Below are 12,446 nucleotides of genomic sequence, written 5' to 3'. Positions count from 1 at the left end.
ATGTTAATATTTGTGTTATCCTGTCTGCCACCTGCTCTCTCTCTCAAGCAGCAGCGGATCTGTGTATTTTTTTTAATGGTGCAAAAATAACCTTACTGTTTTCCTTCAGAACTCTCATTTTAACTTTTTCTTTTACTGCAATGTTTAGAACAGCATGGCTAAGCTTTGGTCTGTTCTGACCAGTGCTCATCAAATCATTCAGAGCCACTCTATCATGAGTTTGCATCTCCCATCTGTTTTTATCTCACTGAGTTTTTGTCTACTTTATGTCAGAAGCTCTTCAAAAGCAAGGGCTATAATATTGTTCCATTTATAGAGCACCATATACATCATTTCCTGAATAAAAATGCAAAACACTGATGGATAAAATAAGTAACAAAAAGTAGTAATATCACAACTAGCCGGTTTTTTAACTGCAAGAATTTAGTCACAAACACTAAATACACTATATTCTTACTTATATGGAGGTTTATAGATTTTTCTATGAGCATTCAGTGTGTAACTAAGGACATCAACCTGAGTTAGACCTTGGACACAAGACTGATTTACTGTAACTTCTCAGTTAATTGCAGTAATAGACTGGGGGGTAAAATAGATTAATTTCTTTCACTGTTTCAGGTTAAAAGCATGCACATTCTCTCTCACAATTGTTCAGCTGAAGTGCTGTAACTTAAAGTGTTGTAACTTAACCATGTATCTCAGTCCTTAAAATTTTCTCTGCAATATCAATATAAAGTAAAGAACAGAGTGGTAAAACCGAAGGTAGACGCTGTGTGTATTCTACACGACAGATTTTTTTTCTTGCCATCCACTGTGGCTGTATACTTTGATCAACTAGGAAGCATATCTGCTGGACTAGCACAGAGTGCAACACGAGCCCATTTGCAAAGGTGACTGAGAACATATTTTCAAAGGCTGGAGACAGTCATATATTCAGTATATTCACACATTGAGTACATTTGAGAGAAACCAGAGTGAAGATCGTAGCATAATGGGAAGTACCACAAAATTCCAGTTTAATTTTTATAACTAATAGTTCAGAAGTTTATCAGAACATCAAGGAAAGGATAGGGCTGAGAACTATAAAAGTGTGCATGATATGGAAAAGTGCAAAAATCATATCACAAGTTAGCAAACTCTATGATTGACTGGCCACCCTTACTAATAAAACAGTGTTTTGTCCAATAAAAGAGTCGCCTTTGAGTTTAAAAGAAAAGATCTCTCCAGATCTTTGAGAAATATCAGGTTGGAAGCTCTGCATGGAACAGCCACTCTTCAGGGGTCTTCACAAATTGTGCTTCCAAACTCATATGTCCCCACGAGTGCAAGGAACACGGAAATAAATGTACTGACAACAAAATCTCTACGTTTTTGTATTTAGAGCATTCATAGCTTGCCTCAGTTTGTACATGACAGCTTGAGCTTTGACTTGCTATTTTATCTTCACTATATTATTTAGGAAATAAAAACATTTGTGTGGTTTTATCTTACCATATTAAGTTCCCTTGCCTCTATATTTCTTACTCATAAAAACCTCAGATTTCTAAGGTAGCAATATAAGAAACAGGTAATTGTTGTTTCAGATAGGTAATTAGCATCAGGAAGAGAAATTCTGAATAAAAAGATACTTTGCAATTGAATCGGAAGAAAGGCTTTTTTCAAAACAAAGTCGTTTCTGGTGCAAATAACTGTCCTTTACTCCATGTCCTCTTATTGGGACATTTGAAACTTCTCAAAGAGTGATGGTGGACAATTTTTTTTTTTTTTTTTTTTTGCAATTAATTGATTAAAATAGTGGCAGTCTTAAGAAAATCACCCTGTTACCCTTGTTATCCTATTACAGAAGTCATTGAGTGTGAGCATGGACTCCACTCAGCAAATATTGATGCCAGTGATTTTATGATAAACAGGAGCAAAAATATCCATACACCTAGGTACCTTAATACTTTCAGAATACTTCTGATCTTAATCTAGAGTTTTGAAAGAAAAAAAAGAAAAGGGGTGACCACTGGAACTATTGAGCAATGTAACTTCCATGATCTTCAAGAAAGCCTCAGGCTCTAAACTATCCTGAGCATCTAGACAATGATGTATTCACAGCGTTGTGTCAGTCATAAAAAAAGTCAATAGCACAAAGCTTGAAGAGTCCAAAAGTACAAAGTTGAGTCTTCAGTGTTTATAAAGTGCAAGCAGTCCTGACCTGGAGAAATAATAATGCTATTCATCTGTACCTTAAAAAAATGATGGAATCACTAAGTAGAAGAAAGTTACATAGCATATTTGAAGTAGAAATCTGAAAGAATAGCCAATATGGATTTCAAAGGCAAAATTTTCATCCATAAAGATGGTTATAAAAGGTTACAGAGCTGATTATGGCAGCTCATTCAAACTGTTTGATATTCAAAAGGCACTTGATGACATCTCCTGCTGAAAACCATAGGGAAAAAAAATGGGTTACACAGAAGGAAATATCCTATGGTGAGCACTAATTGCGTTCATCTTTTATTTATATATGGAAACCTCATAAAATATTGCCTACTTCAATGCCATCCAAATACTTCCCAGATTGAGCTATATTTAGGACTCTGCTCCACTCCCTGGATATGGACACTGCCACATTCCAGGATACAACTTCTCTGGCTCATGAAAAATCCTAAAATTCTAATAGCAGAGAGACTTACTGATGTTTTTTGGTTTTGTTTGTTTTGTTTGTTTGTTTTTATAAAAATTTAAGTTAGCACAGTTTTACCTTGCCTGATCTATCTGCACTGTTCCATCAGCATCATCACAAACTACCAACAAGTATTAATTCCAGTGACTGCATCCTTGTGCCCTACCTAAATAGCTTTGGTATGATTCCACTGATATTAATGTCATTCTTCTCCAAGACTTTGGGTTAAATTTTAACCAGATGCAGCTTCTATTTCTAACATGTTCTCCTTCCCCCACACACACTTAGCCTAGCTTCTTCTGCTTCCCTGCTGTGTATCTGTTTCATAAGACCATTCTCTCTTCCTGAATTTATCATTTTACTAATGACAAATGTTACAGAAAGTCAGAAAAAAAAACCTTTTTCCTGTGACTCCATACAACAAATTATGAACATGAAGAACTGTTTTTTTCTTATAATGTCAGTTACAAGCACTCATACGTTGTAGCAACATGCAAATATAAAAGAACTTTAATTTGCAGATATTCAGGCAGTTGGATTTTGTGATCTTTGTAGGTCCCTTCCAACTGAACTATTCTATATTATAATAAGCACCTGTAACCTGAAACATCTTCACTGTAAGTTCTGGATAGTATGCAATTTGCCTTCACAATGGAGAGTTGAGTACGTGGTTATCTCAGGAACATGCATCTTAAAACAGAATTACTCAAATCTTCTGTGCTAACACATTTACACATATGCTCATAATACTTTAGTGAAATAGAGAACCTATCATTCGTACAAGTAACAAATTTTACAAATAAACATAATGAAACTTACATAAGTCCATTAACTAAAGCTGTTTTCCATTCTCAGGTTAATGTATTTTTTCCAGTTAATTAGAGGAAATATGGACAAATTGTTTCAAAAAGCCTAATCCAGAAGATGAATGCATTCTTTAAATCACAACTAACATCTTACTTGTTTTGTTTGAAAACCTAGAATATTTTCTATATCTATCATTACACTAAATGGTAAAATCGAAAGGGGGTGGGGAGGGAGGTGGAACAAAACAAAGGAATTGTATGAAAAAAATTCATCATTCTGGAAGTTGAAAAAGATGACACATTTAAGTATTTAACTAGCTTCCGCTTAAATAAGCAGAAATATATTCTATGTTCAGTATTGGCAGACATTTGACTTCATGCCTGTGTACCTGTGCTTGTCTAGGTCGATTCTTCCATAGATCTATTTACTGCCAAACACCTGAACGTAAAGCCCTCTAGTTAGGAACTGAGCACGCTAATCCTGCCTGACTCCTGGGGGAGCTAAGTGTACTCAGCATTTTAAAAACCATAAACACTAAAACAAGAAAAACTTTTTTCAAACAAATTCAAAGAATTTTATTTGCCCACAAATGAATTCTTGAGTCATTTCAGTGAAGAGCACTGAGTAATGCTGAAACATGTCTTCTTAATATTTTTAAAACAAAAGACCTTGACTTTTCATTTTGAAATGAAAAATTGAATTCCCCTATAATTAATATTTTAAAAAAAAAAAAAGCACTTTAAGAGTAGGCCTTATCTATTCTAGCAAATTAATATGCACAAGCCTGTTTGGCCTTAGGCCAGCTGACAGGGAATGACTCACATCCACACTATTGAGAACCCTTTTCTCCTCCAAACAGTCTGCATACTAACAGCTTATTGGGAAAGGTCCCTGGACAATGCTGACTTAAATCATACCTTGGTATTGTTTGCAAACTTGGCAATGAGCTCAGGATAAAATTGAGCCAAACACCTTTTAACAAGTGCAATTGTACAGACAATGAAGCTCCAATACCCACCAGCGTTCCATGGCACTATTTAATTCACTAGAATTAACATACCCTTTATGTTCTTGAACTGAAAAATTATTTTTTCTATGAATCCAAATACTTTTTTTTTTTTTTTTTTTTAACTAAAAAAGCAATAGCAGTTGCACAGGAGCCAAAAGCTTTATTCTAGTTTTGGGCTCAAGTGACCTAATCATTTCACTTTCAACATCCTGCCTTGTGACAAATGCATGGACAAGGGAAAGCAGCAACGCAGCGTTTATCTTACCCACATGCTAGTTCCAGTAGTTTTACTGCAGCATAGATATTTAGATTTTCTACTCCTGTGGAAGGCTGTACAGTGAAAGCCTGTACCATGATAAGTAGGTGATGAAGTTCCTCACTACACATTTTAGAGATCCTAGATTTATTAAATATCTAACACTTTCTAAACAAAGTATTTGAGCACCATGAAATTTAAATCATTTTTTCCCCAATCTACTGCTGTGAAATGTAGACGCCCTCGTAACCTCACTTCACAGAATCCAAAAATAACTACAATCAAGGGAAAATGAGAGAACGGTCCTTGTAGAAAGAGACGGAGTGAGGAGACAGTCTAGTAAACTAGACTTCTCCTGTGAAACGACCGCTGGAGACACCCTTCTCTTTCCAAAAGGCAGGCCTCCAGAGATTGCACATTTACACTTCAAGACACAAAAGTCCTTCAGGGCTGAGAGACAATCAAGTGTTCAGATTTTAGAGTTCAGTATATGCAGCTAAATCAGAGTCCCCTATACCTGTCCAGTTCCCACAAGAGGTCAGTGGCAACATCCACCAATCCTAAACCAGAACTCCAGCCACTGGATTGTTCTCTCTTCCTGTGTGAATGAAAGGTTCTGCACAATATCAGCACAGAAATTTGTGTGCCTCATGCAGCATTTTATCAAAGCAGCTGGTGATCCACCTGCCTCCTATAATACAGCAACTCCTAAATTTTGTATGACTTGAAACTGGAGATGGAACACAAGAAAGTTCATGGGCTAAGTAACAAGAAAGAGGAGCAATAAAATTTTGCCTTCATAAACACCCAAGCAATCCACAGATACTATTTATCTTACAACTAAAGTTTTCTCTTTTTTTGTTGTTGTTTGTTCGTTTTATAATTAAGCTTATCGTTTTCTCATTAAATGTGGTAAAAAAATAAATATCAAGTTCTTGGAACAGCAAAGTATTTTTTCCATACTAACAGTAGCCCTAACCTTAACCTTTTTTTTTAAAAAAAAAAAAAGCGTTCTTGCTTTTCACTCTGATAAGCTCTTCAAAAGCATCAGCTTCATGATCTTCTTTCTTTCACCGTCTTTTTGCATATATTACATACTGCATATATGCATTATAATCACATCATTCACAAGTTTCTGACCTTTTTTTTTTTTAAAGGGTTTCACTACCATAATCAGTCCTTGAATGCGACAGGCAGAGAAAAGAAACTCCTAGATCAATATGGGTTTGATGAATGGTCTTGATCTCGAGGTCCTCATTCAGTAAGCAGGCAACTATTGTGCTATGTGGACTGCAGCACAGGATTAGGTGAATCAGGCATCCCTGGAATATATGCTTCGTAGGAAATCTGCCAACAATTACTTCCTGCAAGACAATTTCTTACCCAGTACTTTCACTGTGACATGTCTCATAACTGCTGTTTTATGACCCTGTTTGGTTTTCTGCATCAACTGGGATGATATTACCATAACGACAAGCCTCTATTTAATGAGACCAATTATTCAAAGGTTATTTCTAGTCTTGTGACAAATCATAGGCTTCTGCTACTTCTTTTTTTCCTCCAGTGACTGAATATCAAGAGTAACCTCAATTTCCTCATTTTGGAAAATTTGTTGTGAACACTGTATGTCCTTACAAGACAGAGGAAAAGTACTGAATTTGGAGCCAAGCTTAAGTGCTGCAGAGAATAAAGGGGAATTCTGCTTGCCCTAATGAGAGGTCCCATGGAATAAACTGAGAGGTCATTTAACTCTTGTCAACACCAGATATCAAAGACTATAAAGAGATTACCGTAGTAAAGTGCATGCTTTTCCCAGTCAAAGTCCCAAAAAGATTTATTTTCATGTTTTTCCTGTTTTTCTAATATCTGTGATATGCACACAAATTTTTGGGAAAGGTGATAATAGATCAGAATAAAGCGATATGCCAAAAATCATAAGAAAGCCAGTGTTCAAGCTGAGTTTTAATACTGACAACTGTTGCACCATGCTTCTTCCTACTGGAAAAGACTTGCACACTATGTTTGGTACAATGCTCACATCTAGTGATAAAGGAAAATATTTAAGATCTATTAGCTAACTTGCCAAATGTGTCAGTATACTGGAAATGAACAGACTGATGTGATTTGTGTCTAGAGAGAACGTGGGCTTTTGCTGTTCGAATTTCAGTCTTATAGCACTCTCTGAACTACCACACTTGTCTTTACATGCATGACAGCCAGTAACGTCCAACTTCTGTGTCAGTTACTGCACTGAATTACTCCAACAATAGCAAAGTTGAGAAGGGATGCAGATTAACAGGCAAATAATAAATTGTGTAAAAAGTGTCAATCATAGAAAATGAAAGCAAAGCAACTTCACATAACTAAATTTCATTTTGATTTATACTGAAATAAAGGCTCTGAGAATAGCCATAAGTAAATATGTGGAGAATAATGGAAGATACTTACTGAAGGAGGATTCATAAATAGCAGTAAATTCATTTTGGCTTGGTTACACCAATCTTTAATCACGGCCATGCTCAAATTCATAAGCTTTTATTCTGAAAAGTTCACCACTAGAATTAGTCATTATCCAGCCATGTATTTCTTTAGGCTTTTCTGAAGTCACAATTTCCTTCACATTTCCACAAAAGGAGCCATGCAGCTATTTTTTGGGTAGTAAATTGAACATAAATTTTTTGTAGATGAGCACTTGAAAGGCCTTACTCCATACAGACATGAGATAGATATGATCGTTGACACTACCACCTAGGCTGACATGTGCCTTAGGTGTCCTCTAGTCTTTGCATGTTTTTACCCATGGAAAGCAAGAAACGGAGGAAAGTGAGAACTAGCTTGCACTTGAGTCATGATTTAAAAGGTAGTCATACAAACATCTAGAACAATAATTTAGATATAGTACTGCAAAGTCTTTTACCTACATACTTCAATTTACACTCTTGGGAATTGACTAAAGAAATACTTATGAATGTGTCTAAGCCCATCGTTTCTAAACACTGCATGAAACAAATATAGACATGATCCAATTTTATAAATTCAATGAGTCCCGGGTATATATCTGTATGTTTTGTTGGATAGGAATGTTAACCTTTATCATGATCTTTGGGTTTAAGTACATATTCATATTATTTATGCACATATGAAACACACAAGTATCTCATGTTGCAAGGATATGTCAACTAGCCTACTGCTCACAATAAAATAAATGAATTCAACTTAAATGTAGATTAATATTGCCCAGTATGTTCTATAAATCATTACAGTATCAGAAGAAAAAGCAGAAACTGACAGGATCAGTATAGTATAGTGGTTTTACTGTAGAAACAATATGAAAAGGAATAATATTCAGTTTATTAATAATGTTGCTATAACCTCTTATGAAATTTCAGACTCAATTGCGCAAATGACAGTTTGCTGCAAAGTTTGATGAGCCCAGATTTGATTCTCCCCATTTTTTTCTCCTCTTCACTCTCACCAACTCCCCAGAAAGATATAAATAAGTACCTATGAAAACAATTTGCCCCCTTGAACTTCAAAGGAATAACTATGTATGGAATCTGCGCTTCAGTAAGAATTACATGACCTTGGATTTTATCAGTTGAAAATATATACTTCTCTAAAGCGTAAAAATGAAACTACTTAAGCACATGACAACATTGATAATTTAGTCTGAAAAATATTCCAGTGATAACTAATTAAAAGAGTGAAATGTGAAGCAATGAATGACGTTTCTTCATACACTATATCTTATCTACCATTTCATAACAAGAATGCATGATGCATGACATTTAAGAAAATCAGACTATGAAAATTAATTGGAGTAAACTGTATAGACAGGCATATAGGCCTATAACAGAAGTTACCTTGCCAACAATATCCTGATGCAATCTTCTCTTATTTCAGACTTGCGGGTATTGGGTGACATGTTCTAATGCTTCCTCAAACACAGCAGTAGCATTCTTCTAAGTCTGAAGGACTGTAGACCTGGATGACTTAAGAAAACAACACAACAGTAAGAACATTCCCCTATTAAACACAAAATTATTCAATAATCGAAGAGCAGCCATGACAATTTGCCAAAATCTTAGAAATATATTGAAAAATAAAAAAATGCACAGTAGTGTGTGGGAACCTGGATGAAGACTGTGATTGCATGTCATCAAAAAACACTACTATCTTTTATGTTTTCCTGGTTACATGAGCTTTACATTAATATACTGCAAAATTCTGCTCAAATACTTGTAATACCTCTAATTTCATCTGGTACTTCATTCAGCTTATTTTTTTCCTCATTTTCCCTGTACTTTGCTGTTGTGCTACAGTTAGACACATTCATACCTGCTTCATAACCTCCATACTGCCAGAGCAGCCCTCAGATGAGGGCTCTCCAGAACAGATACATCAGTGCCATCATCCCAATTATGTTTCTTTCTTCCAATAGATGATACTGGTACTAAGTATTAGCATGAGTGCAGTATATATGAAAGTGGTAAGTAATCGTAGAAACAGCTGCCCAGTCTGGCCATTGACATTTGAGGTCAGAACAGGATCTCAGGAATTTCACGTGAGCCTACTTGGCACAAATAAAACTTCATGAAAAGACACAAAATGATCTATTTATTATTATAGTTTAAACTTCTCGCTTGTCCAAGTAAAATCACTTAGACAATTTAATTTGACAGATACAACATTGTTTTTTTCCTCCCCGGGAAGCTAGAAGCTTACTAGGAACTAGTTTACTAAACTACCCTAGATCTCCTCTTAGAATAATCCAATTAATCTATCTAAGTCAAGAAGAAAAATTATAGAAAAAGTTCTGATTTTTTCATCAGTTATATTCCCACTGAAACCCAAATGACACTTTCTTTCAGCTTATTTTGTTCTCTCAAAGTCCACACCTAGAAGGTACCTAGAAGATCGACTGTGATTCGTCAAGAATTTTTCCAAATACTGTTTAACATTTTATCTAATCTTTTTATCCTATGCTACGCAGGTAAGCCCTAAAGACGTCCTTCTGCCATGTTAACATGTACTCAAAAAAAATTAGTACAAGTATTATAAAAATTTTCAGTAATCTATACAAGCTTTTTCCTCTGAGATGTTTGTGTACATATGTTTTTTGTTTGGCTTTGCACTTGTTTCTTTTCTGAAGAAAAAAATAGTATATATGTTCTTCCCTGAAAGATCAAGGAAAATAGGGATGCTAGAAATCTATAAATAAATAACAGCTACTTTTTCCCTCAGCAACTACATTTGGTCCATGATAATCTAACAACAGAACAAAGTTTGTGGGAAGAGAGTATCTTTATTAGTCTAATTAACATGGTTGAAGACAACAGACTGGAAAAAAAAAAAGGTGAACGCTGCATGATTATTTATTTTTCCATATAGTTACATTACAGTTACTGTAATACCCTTCAAGATTTCCATCTCAATTAATGGTTTTATTGCCAGTGATGATTTCATCACTTTGGCACCTGCCTGTTCTATCCATTGCCAAGAATCCCTCTTCTAGGCAGTAAGAAAAGATTGTGGCCCATGCAGCATCTACATAATCTGTGATTGTTGTTTCTATGGAAACATGTCTTGTAGCTTTCCCAAGCCAGCCCAAGTCAAGTTAGCCTCTACGTCATTTTCTTTTATTTCATTATCTTCCCCTTAACCATCATACAATGTTTTACTCTTAATCCTGTCTTTTTTGGAAAAAAACTATGCTAGAGCCACTATTTGCCCTTTAGTTCTGATTCGTATTTGTTTAACCTTGATTGAGTTAGCAGATTTCTTCTTGGTGGACAGCCACAGTTCATCACAAAACGCACACAGTACAGCTGTTGACCTCTTATCTGACTCAGTCTGTCAAAAATGAATCCATTTCACTACCTTAGCAGTCAAGGATTTTCTATGACATTCAAACTTTTTACTACTTAGTTTTTCATATCTGCAGGCTCTGTTTCCAAGTGCTGTAGACTCTTTTGATTAAAGGATCTTTCTACCTCCTACATTAGGCACGTTCTCAGGAGAGCATGCCAGAGAACGCTTATCCAGCCAGCCAGGCAGAGTGTGGAAGCCAGCTGACATCAACCAAAACATGCTCCAGTAACTTACGAAACAAATACTTCTATTTGTGTATTAACTGTTAATCTGAAAAGTACAACTATTACATTAATTTCCCTGGCTGCTTTAGTAGGTAATGTGTCAAAACAAATCTTATTTTCACACCTAATGGTTCTTTTCTTAAACAGTCTTCAAATTGTCTGATCTTCTATTTCCAGTTATTTTATTTCCTGCGTGACTGATCACAGCAGGTTTCTCAAGCTTATCTGTCCCTTCCCTTCAGACAGAGGAATGGGAGTTCCAATTAGAGCTAGTTTCAAAAGCTTTCAAGTAAATAAAACACTAGCAAAACTGTACTTGTTATTTTCAGCACCAGATGAGAAAACATCCAGCATCCTCCTACACCACTGAGGCTGAAGTTTTCAAATAAGTTTAAGGAAATTTGGTACTACTGACACAGGTCACTGTTGACTGCATACAGGGAAGCTCCCACAAGCTCTCCTGCCATGAAAACTTCCTCCTAGTAGGACTGCTAAGAGGCAGCACTGGATACTGACTCCCTCCTCTTGAAGTTAATGCTCTTATGATGACAAGATAGAAAACAGAGTCATTTTATAAAGCTCTAGGTTGAAACCCCTGTGGGCACTGTTGCTGTTGCGTTAAAAATAAAAATGAGCTCTTCCTAACTGTATATTCTCTCTGCATTCTCCGAAGATGAACAATCAAAACAGCAGTCTGATTTAATCTTTCAAAATTCAAAGCATTTTCCTCAAATTCAAAGCAGAAAGGAAGAGGGGCTTCTTGTCTCACCCAACTGAAGCTCCTTACAATGGTCCTTGTGACTATAAAGAAAGTATCTTGATGTCACTATGACTAAGACAGCCCATCACAGCAGCAGACACAAAAGCGCAAAGGGGGTGTCTTTTTGACTAGCTCACATCTCTGTAATACTCAGAGTTTTTCTCTGAAGGCTATCAGAAAGTGTTTCAGAGCTCCTTGAACAAAATCTTCCAACTTGGCTTGATTAATTAGTGTAGTCAGAACCCTCTTACAAGACCAGTATTATAACTTAATTAATTGCCTAATGTTTCTTCTGCCTTGGGAAATTTGATTAATGGTCTTCAAATAAAACATCTGGTCATACACTGAAGCAATCACTCACTCCTCTAATGGTATACAGATCATAAAGGCACTATGATTGCTGCAGATAATGTACATGAAACACAGTCTGCTGCTACTGCCTCTATTGTTCCAGCGTGCAGCATCCATTTTAAGCATTTTTCAGCCAAATGTTTTTCTATGCTTGATTTCCAAGCACTTAATCTCTTTGTTCATTTCATATGTAAATTGGTACAGCTCCCAACAAAACATTAACACGTCCCAGCTTGTACATACTGCCTTTTCATCATATTCTTCAACTTGGACTGATCCTAGCCTTCTCTCCAGGATGTTCCCTCTCTACCACACTGACTTCTTTTTCTTCAGAGAGCCATGCCAGCTCTATTACTTCTGAATACAGAAAAGATACTGAGCTGTCAAGAAGAGTCTATGAAGTCACTCCACATCATTACATGAGGTCCTACCACTTCAGCATAGGATGATTCGGACAACCCTTCATCCCCACACAGAGCTCCAACAGCCAAGGATCT

At 36.0% G+C, this 12,446-nt stretch overlaps 1 long non-coding RNA gene across 3 annotated transcripts in view; it reads right to left on the bottom strand.

Moving 5' to 3' along the window:
• Positions 1–12,446, bottom strand: part of LOC106033922 (uncharacterized) — a 291,778-nt gene that overhangs the window by 248,977 nt on the left and 30,355 nt on the right. For all 3 annotated transcript variants that reach the window (XR_010831804.1, XR_010831802.1, XR_010831803.1), the window contains exon 2: positions 8,607–8,735. This is a non-coding gene — a long non-coding RNA (uncharacterized lncRNA). The remainder of the gene's footprint in view (positions 1–8,606; positions 8,736–12,446) is intronic.

Source organism: Anser cygnoides, chromosome 5, assembly GCF_040182565.1.
Source record: "Anser cygnoides isolate HZ-2024a breed goose chromosome 5, Taihu_goose_T2T_genome, whole genome shotgun sequence".
Taxonomy (NCBI): domain Eukaryota; kingdom Metazoa; phylum Chordata; class Aves; order Anseriformes; family Anatidae; genus Anser; species Anser cygnoides.
This window is presented reverse-complemented; position numbering and strand designations above follow the sequence as displayed.